General features: G+C 47.4%; 1 long non-coding RNA gene across 1 annotated transcript in view; it reads left to right on the top strand.

Annotated features, from left to right (window-relative positions):
* The first annotated feature begins 11191 nt into the window (after window positions 1-11191).
* Window positions 11192-24312, top strand: part of LOC109490224 — a 92648-nt gene continuing 79527 nt past the window's right edge. Inside the window, exon 1 of the long non-coding RNA XR_004619655.1 lies at window positions 11192-11283. This is a non-coding gene — a long non-coding RNA (uncharacterized LOC109490224). The remainder of the gene's footprint in view (window positions 11284-24312) is intronic.

Here is a 24312-nt window from a genome sequence, read left to right as displayed (position 1 = left end):
GGGTCTGCAGCCTTTGAACTATGCCACTGACTTTCTGGGTCTCCAGCTTGCAGAGAGCAGAATGTGGGAATTCCCAGCCTTCCATAATCAGGAGGCAATACCTTATTATAAGTCCTACATACACAGACATACATATACGTATACTTGGTTCTTTTTCTCTGGTAAACTCTCACTAAAACAGATTGTGATACTAGAAGTGGTTCTAGAAAAACAGAATTTTGAGGATGAGTCTTCAAATTGGTTCTGGGGATTCTGAAAGTGGGTCTCTGATCTGATTAGGTTTAAGGGTACTAATGACTCTTATTTCCGATAGTAAAGAGAGCATTGATAGTCCATGGTGTATTCGGGCAACAGAGATACACACAATATCCGCATTAGATCATCCTAATCCACTTCTTATAAGGAGCAGGGAGCTGGGTAATTGTGTATATGATACTTTGGAACGTTTTTGAAAATGAATGAATGTAATAACGTCGGCTTGTTGCTCCTAATGTTGCTGGACAAAGTGACAAAAGAACGAGCTCAGGGATTCATATTTCCAGCTCACACTCAGTATAAATGACCTGAGGGCTTCTACGTGTGTCCTGACGAGAGCCTCACCTCCAGTAGCTGCAGGGATGAGAGTGCTGAAATGACAGAGTGACTGACAGAGTGAACCCCCAGCCTCACAAGGTGTTTGTTAAAGTGGGGAGCATTGATTGGGAAAGAATGGGATCCTGTAAATTGGGATGGGGATATGTGGGAAGACTCCAATGAAGCTGGGGACATCGAACTTCCAATCTCTGATGAGCCTTCTTTGGCAGTGGGAGCCGTCTCCGCATCCCCAGGGGTAGCAGCCACGTCTCCACACCTTTCGAGGGGCTTAACCCTGCATTGCCAGAAGAAACTGTAATGGCGGACAATGCTGGTTCTCTTCAGCATCCACCCTGACCACCCCTCTTTGCTTCTAGAGGTATAACTAGTCTCAAGTCCCAACGCGTGCCTAAAGGTGAGGTACGAAGTGTGACCTATGAGGAAGTGTGCACACTCCAAAAGACACTTGAGATTTCTTTGCCACTGGACAATGGAAAAAAGGTAATCCTTGTTAAAAAGTGGCAAAGAACTTGGCTGAGTTGCATTCATGTTCTAGTGTTCTGTAGAAGGTAGACCCTTCCTTCCGTCCTCCTCCTCCTTTTTTTTTGGAAGAGAGAGAGAGAGAGAGAGAGAGAGAGAGCGCGAGCCTGGGGGCTGGGGTGGGGAGGGGCAGAGAGAATCTTAAGCAGGCTCCAGTACTCGGCTATCATGACCTGGAGATCAGGACCAGAGCCAAAGCCAAGAGTTCGACGCTTAACCGACTGAGCCACCCAGGTGCCCCTTGCTGAGATTTCTAAGCAAAGTGTTCAAGGAAAAGTCTAGTTCCTCTTCGCTGCTTCTAGTAAAATGCAAGAGAGAAAGGAGTTGAAGATGGAATTATTTAAGCAAAAAGGAGAAAAACCTTAAAGATCTGGAAGATTCTCAGCCTATTTTATTAAAAAAAAATAGATAAAGTATGTTTGGAAGAGAACACTAAGGGTGGGGCAGTGGCACCATTCGATAAAGAGATTAGTGTGGGTGTGAACCGTGGATTTAATCAGCTATCTCAACAGAACCAGGAATAAAGACGGGATTATACCAGCAGAAACCCTGCCAGCGGGAACTAAAAACAGAAGATAGGAGGGATAGAGGAAGGCTTTGAATGGGTACTATCTTTTAAGAATAGAAAGCAGGACCGTGGGGTGATTGAGAGGTTCTCAGGACATCCAGCTAGGTTTCACCAGGGCCGATGACCTCCACTGGAAGCTGTGGGGGCAGGGTCGCCCAAAGGAGCCCTGGAGATTCCTCATCTCAGTTTTCCCGGATAGTTCAAATTTTCAGAGGGGGAGTCTGATTGGTCCAGCTCCCATTTCACTGGATTCACGGACTTGAGTCACGTGCCACTGTCTTGACCAATTAGCTGCAGCTTGGGATGGGTGTGGTCACATGGCGTAAAACTTTGCTGCCTATTGGGGCAGGCGCTGTGATTGACATCGGAATGTCAGCCTATAGACTTTATGTGTATCCGAAACCTGACTTTCTCAATCGCAGGAGCTAGGTTTTGTTTTGCACATCCCGGGCTGGGGCTACCCGGGGGGACTCCAGATGCCGCAGCAGAGGCACAGATGTGGGGAGGGGAGCTAAGGAGGGGGACGCTGAGGGGGAAATCAGAGGCTTGGGTGTTCTGGCTGCTGTGGGCGCAGGTCAGTTGGGCCACATCTCCCGTAAGGTTCAGCCCTGCCCAGCCAACTCCCTCTGCTGATTCCACTTCCCCGAGTGGGTAGAACTTGAGGGCAGTTTCAAGGCAAGTCAAATGCTGCTGCTTTGTCTTGGCCCCCAAAGTTCCCTTGAATTGTTTTTCATCCTTTCACTCATGTCTCGGAGCCCTGCCTGAGGAGCGGTAGCACTGGCCAGGCCCTCCTGGGCTGCCCTGGGGGCCCACAGCCTTCTCTCCCATCAGGTGGCTCTTTGGCAGCCGTTCTGGAAAAGAACAAAGAAGTTTCAGGAAGCCCCCCGAGAGTCCAGGCTGGGATCGGCCCCACCAGCCTGCAGAGCCCAAGCTCCCTCTTCTCGCCCTGCATTCTGGCTGCTTCGAATGGCTGGCTGAAGGGGAGAGCCGCAGGGGAAAGTGGGAACGGCTCTGGTTTGGCGTTAGAAGCTATAGGTTGGAGTCGTGGCTCTGCTAATTCCTAGCCGCGGCTCTGTTAATTCCTAGCCGCCGTGCTGGGGAGTGGAAGGAGTGACTCTGGATGCCTTGCATTTGGTTGGGCTTCATTCTTCACCCTTTGCCTACCTAGGTCAGGGCACCCCCAGAGTGCCCATGCTCCCCCTCCTGCCGGCAGCAGCAGGAAGTCCAGGCATCCAGCGTGTCCCTGTTAAGGCTTCCGTCCCTGTCCTGGTTCAGGGCCAGGAGGCTGCTGGGGTTGAGGAGTCCCTGAGGGCTGGCAACAATGTGGGTATGATGCAGCTATCTTGAGAGAAGGGAACTCAGACTCTAGAGGTGACAGGTAGGAACAGAGACAGAGTCTCGATCCTTGGTGACAAGCTGAACAGCTGGTACTATTTGTCTCTGGACATTTTATGTGAGAAAAATGAACCTCTGTGTGTCAAAGCACACATTAACTGAGGTTTTTGATACTGACAGCCATTTGGATGGAATCCTGGCTGATGGGAAAGGGTACTTTCCTCCTAGTAATGGGGGCAGGTTGGGTCAGACCCTTCTGATACTCGCTTTCCCATAGACATAGAACCTTGACCTCCACCTTGTCCCAGGAGCCCACATTACTTAGGGGTGGGGAAGCTCTTCATAAGCCTCTTGCTGCCTTGGATCATTGGTGGAAGGGAACAGACAAAGGCAGCCTGGGAAAGTGGGAAAAGCACTGGTTGCAGTCAGAAGGTCTGGGATGGAGCCTCGGCCCTATTAATTCCTGCCTCTGGTCAACAGTGGCTCTGTGCTTAGGGCAGGGTAGGCTCTGCAGGTCAGGTCAAGGGCCCTAGTTGGGGGGTGGGGAGGGCATGGAATGGTCAGAGCCCAATTAGGACAGAATTTCAAAGGATTGCAATTATGACCTTCGTATCAAAGAAGGCTTCCAGGAGGAGTGGGTCTTGGTCAAGGCCCTGAAGGATGCACCTAATTTCTTGGGGAGGAGAGCACACAGCAGGGAGGACAACAGGCCTCTCAGTGTGACATCTTGCTTTGCCTTGGGTGAGTGCTGGCTGGACTATCCTTTGCCTACACCTGCTTCCTCTCCATCTGCCTATCTCCTGGCCGTATCTGTGAGCTCTGAGAGAGTAGAGATGCTCCCTTTATCTCTGCAGCCTAGTGGCAATGGGCAATTGCTGCATCACTGCTGGGGGGATGGAAGAGGTGCAGGAGTGGGTGTCTCCAGGCCAGGGGGAGGCAGTGAGTTGCCAGGACTGGGGCTGTCTGGAAGGGCAGGTTGGAAAGGGGGTCTTCAAACCATGCTTCCTGATGACATCTCAGGGCAATTCCAGGGTAATGTCTTTTCCCTCAGAAGCCGCAGGGTTTTCTCTTTTCCCTTTGGCATTGGCACTGACATGCAGGAGCAGGCCTCCCACTGACCACAAGCCCCTGCACTTGGCCTTGAACTTGAGAAACTTGGAATGACTTACCCGGGTGCATAATACTTCCCATTTCCCAGGAGCCCCGCTCATTTCCCCAGATGACAGAGATGCATTAAGCTTGCTCCTTGACCTCCGGGACTCTGAGGGACTCAGAGTGCTGGAATGCAATGAGAAGTGGCCTGGATGCAGGAGGCCTGGGTTCCTGTCCTGACTCTGCCACTGACCAAATGAGAGGCTTAAGGCTAGTCTCTGCCTTTCTTGGGGCCTTTCCCCTCCCGGGGCTAGGTGATCTTCCAGCTCTAACATTCTAACTATTGTGCCCTTGTGACTCCTAATACTGGCTTCTAGAATGTGGGGCCATTGGAAGAGCTTGCCATCTTACATGGGAGCTCCTGACACTCCCAGGTCCCAAGATGATGACCCTAAGAGGACAATGGTGTTAATGATACCTGGCAGTTACTGAACACAGGCTTAGCTGCCTGTGCCGAAGGGGCTATTATTGTCCCGTTACACAGATGAGGAAACAGAAGCAGAAAATGGTTAGTCAAGCTCCCGGCTATCTATGTACATAAGGGCCTACCCTATTTGCAGTCTGAATTAAATATCCCCCCACGTTTTGTTGGGTTGGATGGCTTTCCACTCTGACAGAGGACTAAAGGTCTGGCTCCTCTAAGAAGGAAAGTGGTAGAAAGTGGAGGAGTTCAAATGGAAGGAGCGGCCCTGAGAGCGTGGGATGGCAGCCAGAAGGGGGATGGGGCAGGAGGGGAGTTCTGGAATTGCTGGGTGTCTCATGTCAGGGCCTCCCTCCCACCCTGGGCCCCCGGTGAGCCCCAGTAAAGGTTTGACTTATCCTTGAGGCTGGCTTCAGTGGCCCTAGGTACTCTGCTGGGGAAACCACTAGAGTCTGAAATCAGACTTTAAGACTGATTTTGGGTCTAGCTTGTGGGCGAGCTGCTGTAATTATGTCCATTATACCTGTCTTGAATGATTCACAGATGGCAAGGGCTTACGTAGGAGCAATGTTCCTCTTAATTTTTTTTTTTAATTTACATTTTCCGGTGACTCATTGGAATTGAGAGTACAGTCTCATTGACTGGGGAAGAAAATTGGGGAAAGAGAAAAAATGTCATCAGGTCTCTTGGTGACAGATAAAATTGACCAAAGCATGTCCAGGTGATTCTGGGCTCAGGTCTTAGGGGCTCAAGCCTACCCCGTATTCTCTGAGCCTCTTGGCTCTCCTCCTTCGTGGAAGTGGAAGACAGCCCTGTGGCCCCAGGAAGGCAGCGGATGTACGATCCGATGCTGGAGAGTTTGTGTTTTGGGCTAGAAGGATCTGGGTTCAAATCCTTGCCCTGATGCTAATGCCTGCTATGTGACCCTGAGCGATTTCTTTAACCTGTTGAATCTCAGTTTTCTCATCTGAAAATTGGGGGAAAAAGCAATGCCAGTTTCACAGGTTGCTAGGATTTCACGAGGTTGTATATATTAAGCCCTTGGCACAAAGTAACGAGAATAGCATCAAGTACTCATCATGGGGTACTGAGCCCTTTACATGGGGGTACTTTAGCCCCTACAACAATCCTGGGGGTGAGCTATTACCCCTTTATAGGTAAGGAAACTGAGCTCAGAGAGGTTAAACGACTAGTCACACAGCTAGTCCGTGGCGGATCTTGGGAACTGGGGTACAGGTTGGGCTGACTTCAAAGTCCGCTGTAGGGGTTAACCCCCAACTGACTTATTCCCGTAGGAAATGGGCTTGTCCTTCCTGTTCCTTAAAGCAAGCCTGCTTGAATTTGAGTCCCTTGTCTTCTCTATTCCTGGCCCCACCAGCCTTTCAGGCACCCCCATCTCAGGGTCATCTTTGGCCTCTTTTCTGCTGGGACCACATTCTTCCCTGCCATACTCGGCATCATCCAGTAGTAGCCAAAACACAGATCTATGTATTTGCTCAGTGTAGATCTTTCCTTCCCCATCACCCCCACCCATGTTCCATCCCTGGCTTTACACGGAGTTCTTGCCACATACCCCATCCCTACATGTTGCCAATTTCAGCCACACCCTAGCTGGTCTCTTCCCTGCCTACTTCAGGCACCTCACTCCCTCTGGAACCGTCCATGGCTCCCCTGGCCTGCTGTACCGAACACTGACTCCTGAGCCCGGCACAGACTCCCTGTGTCAGGTTGGGCCAGTCCTTCCCTTGCTCTGGCCCCAGGTTCCCAGCTGTGGAATGAGACTGCCAGGGTGACCTCCCTTTCATACTCTTGTGGAAAACAGATCAAAACTAAGCTCCCACTAGGGAGGAGAAGCCCAGGTCGTGGCTGTGCCACCTTCTTACTGTGTCCTGGGGGTCCCTGGGGGCACTGTGAAGACAGGCTGAGTGACATTTGAGGCCTTTCTGGGGGCTACCGGCTTGTACCCCAAGGCCTCCCTTGGATGTCCTGAGATGTGAGTGGGTGCTGGGTCTCTGGTTCCTGCTGACTGGGGCGTCTGAGGGGCTGGCGGCTCAGGACCTCCCTCCCCCACCCCCCTCCTCGGGGCAGTGTCAGAGGACGGGACGTACCAGGAAGTCCCCGAGTGTCAGAGGGTGAGCCAACAGCTTGTATCAAGGACGGGGCTGTCTGCTCACAGGGACTGCAACCTGCTCTTCCCTCCTCCTGCCAAAATAGACATGCTTGGGCTTCACCTGCACTGCTGGGAGGGAGACGATTCTCCACTGGCCGCTTCCTGTTGACCTGTGGCTGGTGGGCTTTAAGCGGGGAGTGGAGGGACTCCCTCTATCTCCTTATGCAGAGGAGATCTGGAATAGCCGCTCCACAAAGCTGAGCCAGGCTCTGTGGGCCATCGACCTCACACCAGAAGAAGAAAAAGCGGTGAGACCCAAGTGAAGCCAGAAGCTCCAGGACAGGCTGCTGAGTCTTTCAAAAAGCGAGTTTTGCTCTGAGCCTCCACAGCGGGGTCCCCGGGTTGGGGGAGGACCCAAGCCTATGCTATGTGGCTGCTTTTGGTTCTGTCCAACAGACAAGAAATGTAGTGTGAAGAGCCCAGGTGACCCCTACACTGAGAGCAAGGGGCCTGGGGGTTTGGGTCTGTCCGCCAAGCAATCACAGTGCCTGAGCACGGCAGGTGCTGGGAACAAAGGGGATGACATCTCTCCCCGGCAAGGAGTTCACAGTTCTGTTGTGGAAACAGATAAGGTAGTTATCCCGTGAATTGTGGTTTATTGGGGAATGTCAGTTCATGGGTTTCTAAACAGGACATGTTTTTATTTTTTCACGTTTCTTTCCATTATGCCAGGTTGAACCCCCCCCCTTCCTGTCCCTTGACATTTGGGTGGATTCCACAGTTTCCTGGGGGTGCTGTACGGTGGCTGGGCAGGCCCAGGCGACCTCTTCTGGGTGTGGGTGTGCTCTAGGTTCTTAGCTCCTTTGGTGCTCAGCTGTGGGCCGTAGCTCAGTTTTGGGACGTGACCAATGCTAACATGAAGTATGGGGGTCTGTGGAAGAGAGGAGAACACCACCCAGCCTGGCCGGAGGGGCAACCTGCTTCTGCCAGGAATGGCTGGACTTGGTTTCCATCATGATCTCCCTTTCTACAAGTTTCTTAAGAGCTCTGAGCACCTGTTTGAGAGTCAGTGTGAATTTGAGGGCAGGGCACCTCTGTGTCCCCAGGGCCCATCAGGTGATGGGTGAGTGAATGAATGAGCTGATGCCAGTTGAGGAATTTCGTTCTCCTGTGTCTTGGGACCCTAGAAGAATTTGAATTCTTTGGGAGAATTGCTGGAAGGCGGGCTGGTTCAGTCGATCCAGGGACAGGTGGGCCGTGATCTGGGCTCTGCTCAGCTTGCAGTTGGCCTGTTCCTGGCCAGTGTCGGTGGGCCTCTTCCTCCTGCTCAGCCAGAGCCCCCCTTTCTGATGCCTGCCTTCCTCTTCCACGACAGCCCCCCCTAAGAAGCCAGCTCTCAATTCATGCAGTGCCTTCCACTCCCTCCAAGGTTATGCCTACGGGACCAGACCGTGTCCTTTCTGATGATATTCTGATCGCTGGTCTATTTATACCAATGACTCACCCACCATCTAAACTTCTGCAGGAAGAGTTTGGCTTAGGAGCCAACTCCCCTGGAATGCAAAACGGTTTGTGCTTGTAAATGATTACCATTTCGTTTCCCTGAGATCTTGCATCCTTGGCCTCCTCTTGACCTTGCGGCCAGATCACTTAGAGATCTCCCACCCCCCTGCTGCCTGGTGCCACCATCCTCTCTTGTTTATCAAGAATCCTGCCGACCCTGCGACCTGCACAGCCGGGCAAGTTCCTCTCCATCATTAACCTTGAGACTGAGACTTCCTTGCTGTGCGGATGGGAAGGCTGTGTCAGACGATTTCCCTTTGTTTTCATGTTGTTTGCTTGTGAATGAGCTCAAGTTGGGATGGGGGCAGGCAGTGGATGAATCTGGAAGAGAGCCCTGAGCCCCCACCCTTGGCCTGAGGCTGCCTTCTCCAGCTTCTCTCTCAGGACCCTAGTGTTACCTGTGCGGTACCCACAGAAGGCCCTTGTGCATTGCTGCTCTTGCCTGCACTGACTCCGAAGTGACCGCCGGGTAGGAGGGGCAGTGACGGCAGCGGGTCCCACCTCTTCTCCCACAGCATCTCACCTTCTCCCCCAGCAGGTGCCTGGGGCAGGCAGGTCTGCTATCCCCCATGGAGGTTGGGCTTGAAGGACCCTCGCGTGGACAGGCATTTGCAGTCAGGCTGGGGAGGTGAGATGACCCCCTTCTCCAGTTTGTCAGCCGACACCCCTGTTGCCTTCTTCATAAAGAAAATACAGTAGAGGACCTCAGTGGGGTCCCTTGGCTTCCTGTCTGTTACCCACCTGTAAGCTTCCCACATCCCCAGACCTCCTCGCCTCCATTCCTTTCATCTTCGCAGTGCTGGGGTCACCCTAACCCATGGCCCCTGCTTTAGAATCCCGCCGGTCCCCTTCATGGTTTGGCAATTGTCAGTCCAGAATTCAGCCTCCACTGGCTCTGTGTCACCCACCTCTCCCCCCACTCCAGCCTTTTCCATCCTGGACTCCACACCTCCCCCGACCCCCAGCGTCACCTCCAGCTGGCCCTTCTCTCCACTGGCTGTCTGCACTCTCCCCCGCCGTCCCCTCCGTCACTGTGCAGACTCCTGCCTCCACCCACCTCATTCCACAGTGACAGTCTTCTCCCAGTTGATGAGTCTGGACCCATCCTCCTAAGTCCCAGGCTTGTTGGTCTCTTTGTAGCTTCTGACATCCTCGAGTGCGGTCCTCCCTGGCTTCTGATATGCCACCTCGTCCTCAGACGCCCCAGCCTCATTCCCTTCTCATGGTGCCTTCAGGCCGCTGTCACTTCCCCCTGATGTCACAGCCACAACCCCCAGCTGGATGCTGCCTGCAGGTCCCCCCGCCAGTCCATTCGCTATCAACCGGTGATGCCGCTGACAATGCCACTGCCCTCTCCACATCCCCGCTTGGCGTGGCATGCAAGGCCCCCAGGACCGGTCCCTGCCTTCCCTTGACTTCAGCTCCTGCTGCATTTTCATGCCACTACCCCAAGCCCTACTTTCCAGCCATCCCGAGCCAGTCAGCTCTCCCAGGTTAACTTCCCTACATCTCTGCCTCGCAGATGCTCTTATGGCCCGGGAGCCTCTCACCCCCTTCTGCCTTTGGCGAAATCCTTGTCCCCATCTGGAGTTCTGCCAGCCTGTCCCCTCCAGCAGGCAGGCTTCTGGAACCAGCCCTTCCCCTCCCAGCAGGTTTAGTGTCTTCCTCGGGACTCACCCCTGCACTGACCCCTCTGTCTGAGTGTCTGCCTCCTGCCCTGGCCCCCACTTCCACTCGGATGACCCACTTGACACTCCAGTCTGGGTCAAATCCCTTTATTTCATGCTCCCTGAGAGGGACTCCCTGTCTTTAGAGCACTTAGCTTAGTAGTTCTGTATTTAACAAGGAAGGGCGTTGTCTGACACATCGCCGTTAGTATCTGATTAATTCCTGTTTGCTCCACCAGACTGGAATCGAGGCAAGAACAGAGAGAGCCTTATGTTTTATTTGTTTATTTGACAGAGAGAGAGAGAGAGAGCGAGCGCGCGCGAGCGTACAAGCAGAGGGAGAGGCAGGCAGAGGGAGAAGCAGGCTCCACCCTGAGCAGGGAGCCCCATGCAGGACTCCACCCCAGGACCCTGGGATCATGACCTGAGCTGAAGGCAGACGCTTCACCGACTGAACCATTTACTATTAAATATTTTGAGAGACTAACGAACAGCTGTGTGCCCAATGCCCAGCTTTGTCCAGTCTCACACCCGCCATATTGGCCTCAGGTGCTTTTTAAAAGATAGATGATAGTCATGACTGAAGGCCGCTAAGTTGTGTACCCAATACCCAGTTTAAGAGAAAAAATATAACCAGTACTTTTCAAGCCTCCTCAGAAGCCCACCTCCTGGCATCCGCCGCCCTCCCTCAGCCGTAGTAACCATTTCCCTGAATTGTGTGTGTGATTTTCTTGCTTTTCTTTATACGTATACCCAATATATTTGTTTCTGTACACATTAAGTTGTTTACTTGTGCTGTTTTTTAGAACTTTATATAAATGGAGGGGCGCCTGTGTGGCTTAGTCGGTTAAGTGTCTGCCTTCAGCTCAGGTCATGATCTCAGGGTCCTGGGATCGAGCCCCACATTGGGCTCCCTGCTCAGTGGGGAGCCCACTTCTCCCTCTGCCCCTCGCCCTGCTTATTCTCTTTCAAATAAATAAATAAAATCTTTAAAAAAAATCTTTGTGTAAATGGAAAAGTACAGTTTGTGTTTTTCTGTGATCTGCTTTTTTCTCCCTTTTTTTTTTTTTGGCTTACCGTTTCGTTCTGACACGATGTATACCCTGAAATTCATTCATTTCCGCTAATGATTGTTGTTCTGTTGTCCACACGCCATACTTTATCCGTCTTCCTGTTGATAGAGGGGACCTACATTTAGTTTGCCTTTGCTCACCTGCCTGCTCTCTTTCTCCTTTTTGTCCCTTTCCACACAGTGTTGACGTGAGGACTCCCCCGTCCACACATGAGGAATGCAAACGCCCGCCCAGCTGAGGACGGCCAGGAGCACACCTGCCCGGGATTGCTGGGTCACGAGGTATGTGCATCTGTACGTTTCCTAGATGTTGCCTGTCCGCGTCCCCGCCGGGGTTACCCAAATGTCAGCTGCTCCACATTCACACCAGGGCTCAGGAGGCTCAGACTTTGAAAACGGTGCCTCCCGCGGCTAGGACGTGATACCTTGTTATTTTCCTGACTGCCGATGGTGTTGAGCATATTTTCAAAGGTATTCCCCTCAGTGAATTGCCTGTTTGTCTATTATATTTGGTGGTTTCCCTCCAGAACCGATTTGCGGTGGTTTTTTATAGATTTCGGACATGAATCTCTTGGCGGGCAATTATCTTCTCCCAGATCTAGTTTGTCTTTTCTTGGCGGGGAGTGGGGCTTGGGAATCTTGTTTTGTTTTGTTTTTTAAATACAGCGAAATGCACAAATCTTTTTTTTTTTTTTTAAGATTTTATTTATTTATTCGACAGAGATAGAGACAGCCAGCGAGAGAGGGAACACAAGGAGGGGGAGTGGGAGAGGAAGAAGCAGGCTCATAGCGGAGGAGCCCGATGTGGGGCTCGATCCCATAACGCAGGGATCATGCCCTGAGCCGAAGGCAGACGCTTAACCGCTGTGCCACGCAGGCGCCCCAAAATGCACAAATCTTAATTGCTGCAGTTTGATAGACTTTTGTTTTGTTTTGTCTTATTTTTTAGAATTTTAATTCCAGTAGAACTAACATACAGTGGTTTGGAGTATACAATACAGTGACTCTATAATTCTATACATTACTTGGTGCTTATCAAGATAAGTACTCTTGGGGTGCTTGGGTGGCTCAGCCGATTAAGCATCCAACTCTTTTGAGTGTACTCTTCATCCCCTTCACCTATTTCGACCATCCCCCCGCCACCTCCCCTCTGGTAACCATCAGTTTGTTCTCTATAGTTAAGAGTCTTTTTTTGGTCTCTTTTTTTCTTTGTTCGTTTGTTTTGTTTCTTAAATTCCATGTGTGAGTGATTTCATATGCTATTTGTCTTTCTCTGACTAATTTATTTCACTTAGCATTATACACTCTAGCTCTATCCATGTCATTGCAAATGGCAAGATTTCATTCTTTTTAAAAAAATTTTAATTCCAGTATAATCAACATACAGTGTTATATTAGTTTCAGGTGTACACTATTGTGATTTAACAATTCTATATATTACTCAGTGCTCATCATAAAAGGCCCTTTACCCCCATCACCTATTTCACCCATCCCCCCCATCCACTTCCCCTCTGGTAACCATCAGGTTGTTTTCTATAGTTAAGTTTGTATCTTCGTTTGTCTTTTTTTTTTTCCTTTGTTCATTTGTTTTATTTCTTAAATTCCGCATGTGAGTGAAATCATATGGAATTTGTCTTTCCCTGACTCATTTTGCTTAGCATTATACCCTCAGGTCCATCCATCTTGTTGCAAATAGCAAGATTTCATGCTTTTTTTATGGATGAATAATATTCTATTTATACATATATCTTCTTTGTCTATTCGTCCATCGATAGACACTTGGACTCTTTCTGTAATTTGGCTGTTGTAAATAATGCTGGAACAAGCATAAGGATGCATATAACCTTTTGAATTAGAGTTTTCTTTTTGGGGGGTATATACCCAGTAGTATAATTACTGGATCATATAGTAATTCTATTTTTAACTTTTTGAGGGAACTCCATATTGTTTTCCACACTGATTGTACCAGTTTGACTCCCACCAATAGTGCACTTCTTACCACATCCTCACCAGCACTTTTGTTTCTTGTGTTGTTGCTTTTAGCCATTCTGACAGGTGTGAGGTGGTATCTCATTGTGGTTTCGATTTGCATTTCCCTGATGGTGAATGATATTGAGAATCTTTTCACGTGTCTGTTGGCCATCTGGATGTCTTCTTTGGAGAAGTGTCTGTTCATGTCCCCTGCCTATTTTATTTTACTTGTTTCTTTATAGAGAGAAAGGGGGAAGGGGCAGAGGGAGAGGGAGAGAGAGAATCTTAAGCAGGCTCCATGCCCAGAGCAGAGCCCGATGGGGGACTCAGTATCACAATTCTGAGATCATGACCTGAGTCAAAATCAAGAGTTGGATGCTTAACCTACTGAGCTACCCAGGCTCATTTTTAAATTGGAATATTTGTTTTTTGGGTGTTGAGTTTTACAAGTTCTTTATATATTTTGGATACTAAGCCTTTATCGGATATGTCATTTATAAATATCTTCTCAGATTTAGTAGGTTGCCTTTTAGTTTTGTTGATTGTTCCCTTCACCATGCAGAAGCTTTTTATTTTGATGTAGTCCCAATAGTTTGTTTTTGCTTTTGTTCCCCTTGCCTTAGGAGACATATCTAGAAAAATGTTGCTATCGCTGATGTTAGAGAAATTGCTGTCTGTGTTCTCTCCTAGGATTTTTAGGATTCAGGTTTCACATTTAGATCCTTAATCCACTTTGATTGAGATTGTTTTTGTGTATGGTGTGAGAAAATGGCTCAGTANAATGGCTCATTTTTTTTTTTTTTTTTTTTTTTTTGGCATGGAGCTGTCCAGTTTTCCCAACCACAGTTGTTGAAGAGATTTTTTTCCTCATTGCATATTCTTGCCTCCTTTGTCAAACATTAATTAACCATATATAATCATGGGGTTATTTCTTGCTCTCTATTTTTTCCCACTGATCTATGTGTCTATTTTTGTGCCAGTACCACACTGTTTTGATTATTACAGCTTTGTAGTATATCTTGAAATCTGTGATACCTCCTGCTTTGCTCTTCTTTTTCTTTTTTGGGATGGCGGTTTGATTCTTTTAGTAACTGGAATCATGCTGTATGTATTGTTCTTCGATGTACTTGCTGGAGATGTTCCCAGCCTGGTATACTCCTTTTATCTGCTACGTATTCCACAGAATTCATGTGGTCATTTGGGTTGCTTCATTCTGCTGTTATAGTTATGCCCGATTTTGTGCACACATTTGAGCACAGTGGCTGAAATTGGAGTGAGAGAGTCTCAGTTGAGTCCTTGTTGATCTGAGGTGAAGGTGTGTTGACTTGGTGTTGAGCAGGCAGTGGGCAGTGCACAATGACCCAGGCACAAGGGTGGCTGGGCTGTGGATTTGGGACCAACAGGCCAGTGGCACCGTGTGTGATGGGAAAGCAGCTGGTTTTGTTCCTGGTTTAGTGGTCATGAATTCCTTTAACTTCGGTTTGTCTGGGAAACTCTATCTCTCCTTCTATTCTGAATGATAATCTTGCCAGTCAGAGTATTCTTGGCTGCAGATTGTTTCTCTTTTCAGTGCTTTTTGAATATATCAGGCCACTTTCTCCGGTCTGCAAAGTTGCTGCTGAAAAATCAGCTGATAGCCTTGTGGGGTTTCCTTTGTATGTAATTGCTTTCTTTTCTCTTGCTGCTTTTAAAATTCTCTCTTTATCACTGCTTTTTGCCATTTTAATTACTATGTGTCTTGGCATGGACCTCTTTGAGGTGATTTTATTGGAGGATCTCTGTGCCTCCTGGATATGGATTTTTGTTTCCTCCCCCAGATTCAGGGAGTTTTCAGCTATTTTTTCTTCAAATAAATTTTCTGCACCCTTTCCTCTCTCTTCCCCTTCTGGGATCCCTATAATGTGAATGTTATTATGCTTGATGGAGTCACTGAGTTCCCTAAGTCTATTCTCATTTTGCATATTTTTTCCCCCTCTCATCGGCTCAGCTTGATTGCTTTCCATTACTCTGGACTCCAGATTGCTGATCCATTGTTCTGTTGCCTCTTGTCTACTTTGTATTCCATCTAGTGTATTTTAAATTTCATATATTGTGGTGTTCATCTCTGATAGGTTCTTTTTTATCTCTGTATTAGGGGTCTCACTGATGTCCTCCACTCTTTTCTCAGTCCAGTGAGTATCTTTGTGATCATTATCATGGCATATTACTTATCTCCATTTTGCTTTGGTGTCTTGCTATGAGTTTGTTGTTCTTTCATTTGGGACATATTCCTCTGTCTCCTCATTTTGTTTAACTCTGTCTGTTTGAGTGTGTTAGGAAAGTCAGTGACATCTCTTGCTCTTGAAAGTAGTGGCCTTGTGAAAAAGAGGTCCTATACAGCCCCTCAGTACGATGTCTCCTTTTCACCAGAAAATGGTGCTTCTGGGGAGGGTCTCCTATGTGTGTTGCCTGGACCCAACTGTTGTGGCTGAGCTGTGTTTGCCTTTAGTCCGGTCATCTGCAATGTCTCTCTTTGCCTGTTCTGGGCAGGATCTGATCTCTGTGTGGTTAGTGGGCCAGTCTGGGGCTGCCTAGGGCTTGAGTTGAGTCAGACCAGGAGTTTGCCAGAGATGAAATAGCACCAAACAGCAGGGCACTTTCCCTATGTTGTCCCTGAGAAGTTTTGTTGGTGAGCGGGTCCTACAGTCAGACCCACTGTCTGCTCCTAGCCCACTGCTGGGGCTGCAGTCTGACTGGTGTGTGTGGTTATCTTCCCCCGTCCCCAGGGGAAGGAGTCACTTTGGAGTGGTGCTGGCCCCTGTCCAGGCTGCTTGCAAACTGCCTGGCTTGTGGTACTTCTTTGGATGGGCTCTGGCCAAGAGGGTATTGACAGGGGTGGGATCCACAATGTGCACAAGGACTGGAGGGGCAGGGTCAGCAAGGTTTGTGTGCTGTTGGTCCCCTGCAGGAGGGGCCCTGCAGCACTGGACTGAGGTGGGCCAGTTTGGAGGGTTGGATCTACGGAAGCACAGCTGGAGGTGGGTGGGAGAGTGGGAGTGAGGTGGCAATACAAGCAAGTTAGGTAGCCTGTATCATTGCCACACTGGTTCCCGTAAGTGGCTGGGTGTCTAGGCTGGGGGACAGGGGAGAGAAATGGCACCTACCAGTTCCTTTGTTCCTGGAGGACTCCCCCACCAATCTCCATCCCTTTGGGACATGCTCTGAGGTAAGTAAACAACAAATGCCCCAGGCATTTTTCAAACTGCTGGTTGTCTTCCTCTCACCCTCCTGGCTCTCCACAAACCAACCCACTGATTTTTAAAATTCCAGGTTTTAAGTCTCATTGGTTGTAAGAACTTACAAAATTCAGCCCCTCTGGTTTTCAAAGCCTAATGTTATGGGGATTCATCTTCCCCGCTTGGGCTTCCCTGATGTGAGGGTCTGTTTCTTTCCCCTCTCCGCACCTGTGGCTCCCTCCCTCTCTGATCCCCCACGAGTTCTTTTAGCACCCCACCTCGACTCTGCCCTTTCTACCTTCTTCCATGTGGCCTCTTCTCTATGTTTAGCTGTGGAGAGTCTGTTCTGCCAGTGTTCGGGTCATGCTCTGGATTATTTATGCTGATGGGGGTGTTATGTAGGTGCACCTGTGGGATGAGGTGAGCACCGGGTCTTCCCACTCCACCATCTTTCCAGCAGTCTGTTCTTTTCAAGGTTACTTCTGCTATTCTGGGTCTTTTGTGGTTCCGTACAAATTTTAGAATTATTTGTTCTAGTTCTGTGAGAAGTGCTTTTGGTATTTTGAGAGGGATTACATTAAATATGCAGATTATTTTGGGTAGTGTGGACATTTTAACAATATTTGTTCTCCCAATCCATGAGCATGAAATATCTTTCCATTTGTTTGTGCCATCTTCAATTTCTTTTCTTTCTTTTTTTAAAAAAATATATTTAAAGATTTTATTTATCTGTTAGAGAGAGCGAGTGTGCGCAAGCAGCGGGAGGGGCAGAGGGAGAAGCAGACTCCCCACCAAGCAGGGATCCCGATCTGGGGCTTGATCCCAGGACCCTGAGATCATGACCTGATCCGAAGGCAAACACTCAACTGATTGAGCCACCCAGGTGCCCCCATCTTCAATTTCTTTCATCAGTGTTTTATAGTTTTCAAAGTATAGGTCTTTCACCACCTTGGTTAAGTTTATCGTAGGCATTTTATTATTTTTGGTGTGATTGTAAATGGGACAGTTTGATAGATTTTGACAAATGCATATAGCCATGTAACCCACTCCTCTATCATGGTATAGAGCATTTCTGTCTCCCCAGTAAGATCCTTTGTGCTCCTTCTGAGGCAACCCCTGTTTGTACTTCTTTTACCATATATTAATTTTGTCTGATTTAGAATTTAATATAAATGAAATCATACTGCGTGTCTGGCTTCTTTTGCCTAACATAATGTTCTTAAGATTCATCCATCTTTCATAGATTTCTTTTTATTGCTGAATAGATTTCCATTGTATGAATGTACTAGAATAGGTTTACCTAGTGTCCCGTTGATAGACACTGAGGTGGTTTCAGCTTTTGACTACTATGAGTAAAATGGCCATCAATATTCTTTATCTGTCTTTTTGTGCACATATGTTTTCATTTCTCTTGGTTAAACACCTCAGAGTGGAATTGCTGAAGCCATAGGGAATGTTTGTGTTTGATTTTATAAGAAATCCTGTGTTCATTTTTTAATTCTGTTAAGGGCATTATCTGTCATCAGATTTTAATAATCTTTTCCCTTATGGTTTATGCTTGCTTTAAGAAATCTTTTTCTGAGGTCATGCAGATTTTCTTCACTTCCCATCTGGAGGTTTTAAACTTTGCATTTCACATTTGGAGTTTTAATTCACCTGAAATTGATTTTTATCAACTGTGTGAGACAAGAATCTATTTTTCCCCCATTTGGGTAACTAATATTGCCAACACTACTATTGCCTAGAGCATCACCTCCTCGCCCTATTGCAATGCTCCGTCGTATATGAGGTTTCCACAAGAACCCAGACTTGTTTCTGGGCTCCATTCTGTGCCATTGGTTTATTTTTCTATCCCTATGCCAATACCATCCTGTACTAATTACTGTAATTCGTAAAATGTCTGGCTATCTGGTAGGATAAGTCATCTTACTTTGTTCTCCAAAATCTGCTTGTTTATTTATTGTCCTTGTTCTTCCACATAAACTTTAGGATTGGTATGTCAGGTTGTAATTTTTTTTTTTAAGAGAGAGAAAGGGAGGAGGGGTGAAGGGAGAGGGAGGGAGAGAGAGAATCTTAAGCAGGTTTCATGCCCAGTGTGGAGCCTGATGAGGGGCTTGATCTCACAATCCTGAGATCATGACCTGAGCTGAAATCAAGAGTCAGATGCTTAATGGACTGAGCCCCCCAGGTGCCCCTGGTAAATATTTTTTATTTTGCATTTTGATTTTGTCTTTGATCCACTTGTTGGATAGAGCTGTGTTTTTGCATTTCCCAAACATATTGGACTTTGAAAGCTGTATTATGTTACTGATTTAGAATTTAATTGTGTTGTGATAAGAGAATGTAGTCTGTATGATAGGTTCTTCATTTTCTTTGTAGTATGGCACACGATCAATTTTGAAAATCTTCACAGATGCTTTAATAATGTGTATTCTCTAGCTGTTGGTTTTAGAATTCTACTTTATGTTATTAGATTAAACTTAATGTGTTGTTAAAGTCTTCTAAAGCCTAAGTTGTTTTTTTCTCCTCCTTGATATTTCAATTTCTAAGAAATGTGCTAAATTCTCCCACTATGATTATAGACTTTAAATTTCTTCTTGTAATTCTGTCAATTTTTGCTTTATATATTCTGAGACTCTATTACCTAGATGCGCATATGTTCAGAAACCTTCTACCTTTCTGATGAAATTTTTCTTTAACTATTATATAATAACTGTCTTTATTTCTAATAATGCTTTGGCCTTAAAGTATAGTTTGTCAGGTATTTGTTGACTGCACCAGCTTTCTTTTGATTAATATTTGCCTAGTTCATTGTTTATCATTTAAAAAAAATTTCCAATGTCTCTGAGTCCTTGTGTTTTAAGTGTCTTTTGTAAACAGCATATTTCCAGCTTTTGTCCTTAATCTACTCAGAGAATCTCTATCTCCTGAGTGAATAATCTGGTATTTTAAAATGTACTGTGGTTACTGATATTTTTGTAATGATTTTCTTATTTTGGCTAACATGTATGATAGATGGGCTTATTTATATTGTCTTATTTTGTTCGTCCTAGGTTCTTGGCTTTTCCTTTCCCCCCTTTCCACTTCCTATCTCATTTGGATCAATCTAGTTGGTTCTTTTTTCACTTTTCTCTATACTAGTTTGGAAGCTATGCGTTCTGTTTCTTTCTTTTTTTAGAGGTTACACTTAAAATTTCATGTATACACTTCACCTCCCAAGGTAACAATCAGTCTCTCCGTATTCTTCCCAAACCATTTGATCCTTTCTATGATCATCACTTCCGTCCTAGCATCCTGTACTGTTTGCTAGTTTTTTGATGATACCTTATTTTATTTTTTATTCTTTTTTTTTTTTTTAAAGATTTTATTTATCCATTCGACAGAGATAGAGACAGCCAGAGAGAGAGGGAACACAAGCAGGGGGAGTGGGAGAGGAAGAAGCAGGCTCCTAGTGAAGGAGCCTGATGTGGGGCTCGATCCCACAACGCCGGGATCACGCCCTGAGCCGAAGGCAGACGCTCAACCGCTGTGCCACCCAGGCGCCCCGATGATACCTTATTTTAATATCCTCACATTATTCATGATAATAATTAATGTTGTTTGCCATGGTTTATTTAGACTAATCTGAGACTTTACCAATTCCTTTGCTCACCACTCTTCATTGCCTCTCACTTTCAGCACAAGTACGTTAGGTAAACTCTCTTAGTCTTAGTTGGAACAAAAGTAGGGTTCCCCCCCCCAACATCTAGCTGGGCGTAGAATTCTAGGTTGACCTTTATTTTCAATGAGTAATTTGAAGATATTTTCACATTGTCTCCAGGTATCTGTTGTTGCTGTTGGAAAGTGTGTTGCCAGTTGCGTTCCCTTTTTAAGCAGTTTGTATTTGGTTGCAGTGTCCCCAGGATAAGGATGTGTTTTGGTTTGTCCCGGCCAGTCCTGGCTAATAGCTGTTACCCTTGCATGATTATTAATAGTGCCTCTCTCATTCTCAAAGGTAGCCTTGTTAGAATGACAAATTATGTGGTCCCCCAACTGTAATGTATACATGTGTGGTTTCAGTTTTGCTTACCTTTCTGAGGATTCATTGTGCTTCCTGTATCTGAAGATTCATCAGTTCTAGAGAATGTTTAATCATCTTCTCTCTTTCTCTTTTTGTTTTTAAAACAAATCTACATTAAAAACCTTTAAATTAAAATTGTATCTTGGGGCCCTGGGTTGGCTCAGTCGGTTGAGCATCTGACTCTTGATTTCAGCTCAGATCTTGATCTCAGGGTCATGAGCTCAAGCCCTGCGTTGGGTTCCACACTGGGCATGGAGCCTACTTAAAAATATGCAAATAAAAATAAAATTGTATCTTAAGAAACAAGTTAATAAACAGAACCATTATGTCCTTTTTCTCAACCTGTTTGACCTGTCAGTACCCTTTAAAGCTACCATGGCTACTACCAGAACACACCAGATATTATGTGTAATGGACCATTTTTGTGGCTGGTACTTGTTTCAACCTTATGCGTGTTTGCTTTTATTGTGCATCACACCTAGAAGGGTATTTAAGACACACACCTAAGAACGATGTACCGAGCACTCAGGATGGCAATTAGAGCATCACCTAATACCTAACATGCCTTATTTAGTCCCATCTCAACTTCTGGCCGCTACAGGTTTCCTTACTTACTCGAGAACTTAGTTCTGCTTATTTAAAAAAGGATGTCTCTTATTTTTTTTAAAAAAGATTTTATTTATTTATTTGACAGAGATAGAGACAGCCAGCGAGAGGGGGAACACAAGCAGAGGGAGTGGGAGAGGAAGAAGCAGGCTCACAGCAGAGGAGCCTGATGTGGGGCTCGATCCCATAACGCCGGGATCACGCCCTGAGCCGAAGGCAGATGCTTAACCGCTGTGCCACCCAGGCGCCCCGGGATGTCTCTTATTTTCATCCAGAATTCCTAAGTGTTTATTAGTGGGAGGGCTTTCAGGTTGTCTAGTAGGTCATAAATCTAAAACCATAAGCCTCACTATGCATTTTTGTTCATCAGTGTGTCCATTTCGCCTATCCTAATGCCTGGGGGAAAAGGTATTAAATAAATATTCCCTTCTTCTGTTCTTTCTTTGTTTCTCCTGGTCATTGAGATCTTCTTGGCCTTCTCTTAGTGCCCAGCACAGAGCCTGGCACACAGCAGGCACTTAAGAAATGTTTGTAGCATGGATTGGAAGGATACATTTTACAGATGAGGACCGGGAGACCAGAGCTGTGACGTGACTTACATGTCTCTGGAAATTCAGTGCTGGCGAAAGTATCATTTCTAGCTGGTATCATTCATGCGCACATTTACGTTTCCCACAAATTAACCCATCCCTGCAATTAGAAGACCTAAGAAGTTCCCTATTCCTGTCTGCTGGATCTTATTTTATTGGTGGGTGTGGTCCCGCCAGCTCATGCACTTCTCCAGGGTTCAGGACCTCAGTATCTTAGCCTAAAAGCTCTGAGTCTCATGATTCCAGAATGGTTCTTGGTGGTGGCTGAGATTGTGGGAGAGGAAGAGGGGAAGATGGAGAGAGAGGGTGGCCAACAAGGAAAATGGAAATGTCTTGCGTGCTCCCAAGTCACTTTATCTGTGGATATATGCCATTGTTGATTTCTTTTCTCTCCCTTTCATCCCCCTGGTTAAATCTGAACTCTTGGTAAGAGGCCAGTGGCTTTAGCTAAAAAATGTCTTGATTTATTCTTCTTGAGACCAAATAATAACAAACCTTGCCCTAACTTGAGTCTTCCCTGGCTGTCTGGGAACTGCATTCATTCCTGTGGAGAGAGCCCTAAGCACAGAGCCAGGGGCCCTCAGTTCCTGGGTGACCACCACCCCTGTGTGACCTTGGGCAACTCACTTGCCCTCTCTGAACTCAGTTTTAACATCCAAAATTTGAGCGGTTGATCTTTAAGGGCCTCTCCGGCTGTGATACGAGGTTATAAAATCAAGCAAGTTACTAAAAAGGGCATAGGGCTTAACACTACCTCTGTGCGTTAGTGGTATTCTCTGCTCAGGCCGGATAATGCAAACATGCAAACATGGGGGTGGGGGAGGCTTGACATGATTGCCGGGAGTTTAGAATCAAGGACCCTATACCCTAGTATGTAGGTGACATCTTGTGGAGACCTCGAAAAAAACTGAGGTTCTGTAATAAGGAATCATCGGAGGCGTGCATTTATAGCAATGCCCCAAATAAGAGAAAAAGCATATATTTTACAGACTATTATGGGATCATTACAAATGACATTTTCATAGACTTTCTAATAACACAGCGGCCTGCTGATGTCACGAGGGTGAGTGAAACTGCAGGACACATTGGTAGATCCGGAGTAGAGGAAGCTAGGCAAATACTAAGCAGAGCAAAGAAGGCTGGAGTGGAACAATGGGTGATTTTTCTCTCTGTGGAGGGAGTTTTACTCTGCTCGCTGCATTTTTTTGTATCTCCTATGGTGAGCGTGCATCACTCTTATAATGGCAAAAGAACTGTATTAAAATAATATTTTAGAGTATTCCTTTTTGTGTGGCGGGAAGGAGGGAGACCTGGCTGACCCCATGTGCACATCTAGGCCCCCAGTGATGTGGATGGGCTGGCAGGGGGTCCGGGGAGGGTGTGCGGGGTGATGTGGGAGCTGCCTGGCTGATGGTGTGGTGAACAGCTGTCACAGAGGCGACATAGCTTAGAAAAATAAGGGCGGGGTCGTGGTCGTGCCCTGAACTGGTCACAGGGAAAAGGAATTTGACACCTGAATGGATTCAGAGGACAGAAACAGCGTTGCTGGGGGAAGACACATACTTGCAGGGACCCACCTCTTGGCTGAATAGAAGAAAGAGTAGCCAGCCTGGTAAACCGTCCAAGCTTAGAGTCAACAGCCTGGGGGAGGTGGTGAGCCCTTCATCCCAGGGAGGGTGTGGTAGGAACGCTGCCGTGAGCTTCCCAGCAGGGCTGCAAGCCTGGAGAAGAGGAGCTCAAAGTTCCCCTTCTGATTGTTAAGGGAGGAGAAAAAAGTGGCAAGTAGAGGACTCCTCCCCATCAGGGCCAGGGGAGGGGCCTCTCAGCTGGGTTAAAGAGCTGGATCCACTTGTCTGCTGTCCTTCCTGGGTAATTTGTGAAACCTCTTTGTGCCTCAGTTTTCTCATCTGCAAAATGGACACAATAGCAGGACAGAATGATAAATAACGGAGATAGCATAAATGACAAATAAAGGAGAGAGCATGCAAAGGGCTTATTTGCAGAGCTCAATAAAGGAGATTGGCGGCCACAGGTTATTTTTGAAGGCACCAGAAAGCTGGGCCTCTTGCCGTACTTCCTCGCCCATCAGCCGTGTCACAACTGGCATCAGCCTCTCTTGGGCAAAAGCCCTATTCTGTATTTGGCCGAACTACTTTTATCCCCGATTACTCCTGACAGAGTCAACCTTCTTTCCCCTCCCGCCCCTGAACCCCCTCACAGGTACACATTCTCCAGGCAGCCTGCTCTCTTAGCTTGGTCTCCTTGGCCTCCCTCTGCATGCCGGGGCCCAGAATGTAACGATGAACCCCGTCTCCCGCCCGGAGCTGGGTGCCCAGGAATTCCGGCCCCGCCGGCCAGCTCCGCTCGCCAGGGCATCTGTTTCTAATCAGCGCGGTGTGGCGCATTCTTCCTGCCGAGCGTGCAGGCCCGGAGCCTGGGGACAGTGCTAATTGATTGCTAAATGGATCTTGTCATTTCCAAAAGAGGCCTCCAGACCTGCCCTTTGCTCTGTCTCTGCTCCCCCGAGGGCTTAAGAGCTTAAGAATTAACTCATCCGCTGCCTTTGGAGCCGGGAGACCACGGTCTTGAACCTCAACTGTGGGGGTTCATCAGTAGCCCTAGAGAAGCCCCCTGCTCTTTGTAAAGTCACCTACAGCCTAAAATGCACATCCGTGGACCCGTGGATCCCATTTCATTCTCCTGGCAGCTTTGTGGGGTGCGCCGGACTGTGGTGGACCGATGAGGAAATCAAGGCCCAGGGGTGTAATAGAGTGGTTCCAGGTCACGCAGAGTGGGTGGCAGGGACGGGACTGTCTTGAATTGGACTCATGCTGGGTCTAGGATGTTCCCCAAAGCAGTGAGTGGCCAG

This window comes from Ailuropoda melanoleuca, chromosome 13 (genome assembly GCF_002007445.2).
Source record: "Ailuropoda melanoleuca isolate Jingjing chromosome 13, ASM200744v2, whole genome shotgun sequence".
In the NCBI taxonomy this organism is placed as follows: domain Eukaryota; kingdom Metazoa; phylum Chordata; class Mammalia; order Carnivora; family Ursidae; genus Ailuropoda; species Ailuropoda melanoleuca.
This window is presented reverse-complemented; position numbering and strand designations above follow the sequence as displayed.